This window comes from Lepidothrix coronata, unplaced genomic scaffold (assembly GCF_001604755.1).
Source record: "Lepidothrix coronata isolate B3197 unplaced genomic scaffold, Lepidothrix_coronata-1.0 Scaffold218, whole genome shotgun sequence".
NCBI lineage: Eukaryota > Metazoa > Chordata > Aves > Passeriformes > Pipridae > Lepidothrix > Lepidothrix coronata.
The window spans coordinates 1,220,659-1,221,875 of NW_016690398.1; positions in this window are offsets into that span (position 1 = coordinate 1,220,659).

Sequence of the window (1,217 nt, forward strand, 5' to 3'; positions counted from 1 at the left end):
GTTGCCTTTGGTGAAATAACTTTTATTTCTTTTCACAGGGATGGCTTCAGCCACTTTGTTTGTTCTTTTGTTTTTTTAACGTAGGGATCTGGGACATAACACTGTAGGATGTTTGCACAGTTTTAAATTAGTTAAGGAGCGAAAAATATATGTATAAGAGCTGAATCTAAACTGCCCACGTCTAGGACTTTCTAAATTTTTAACAAAATTTCAGATATTACATTTCAAATATATATGCAAAATATATCATCAAATTCTCCTAAATTAGTCACATCACCCAAAAGAACTTGTGGTTACACAAACCATAATTATTAAAAACAAACTCCATAAATAAAAAAATCAGCATGTTGTTAAAAATTGTGGCACGGTCTAAATTTTCCTAATTAAAAAAAAAAAATCAGCAGTATATAATTTAAAATGTTCTAAACTATTAATTACCTTGTTTCAAGTGCTTGCACTAATTTGTTGCTTCAGGACAGATGCAGGTGACAATCTTCCTTATTAATATTTGTTTCCAAATGAATTCAGAAAACAGAAGTGAATTTCTGCATTCTCAGTGCACAGACAAGTAAACACTCATCAATCCCCTTTTCCCCAAATAGTTTCAAACTCTCCAGATCTAAGTGATTTAAAATTCCTATGGCACTTCCAGACTTGGTGAACATAAAAAAGTGTTGTTTTTTTTTTCCTTTTTTTTTGGAAATATCCTTTCATCACACATCCCACTCCACTTCTTTTACTATCTTATCCCAAATGGAAAGTAAATTTTTTCTTACCTGGTGACATACAGAAATAAAAAAGAAGCTGGTTATAAAATTGCTGATGAACTCTCCACATTGTGAGTGGTCTAACAAAACCAGAGTGGAGCTGCACATGAGGACAAGGTCCCTTGGAAGGATGGAATGGCAAGGAATGAAGCTCCTGAGTCTTGTTTCAGGGTGCATTTTGCCACTGAATTTGTTATAGGAAAAGCTAAATATTTAATTTCAGTAGGTACACTAATTACAGCTGGATACCCCAACTCTCCCTATGCATATCCTCCTCATTTTCTCTCACTTATGTGGATGTTTATCGGCCTCTGAAATGCTCCCAAGGAAATTCCTTTTCTCTTTTATTTTTTTCTTCTTTTTTTTTTCTCTTTTCTTTTTTTTCTTTCCTTTTCTCTTTTTTCTTTTTTCTTTTCTTTTCTTTTCTTTTCTTTTCTTTTCTTTTCTTTT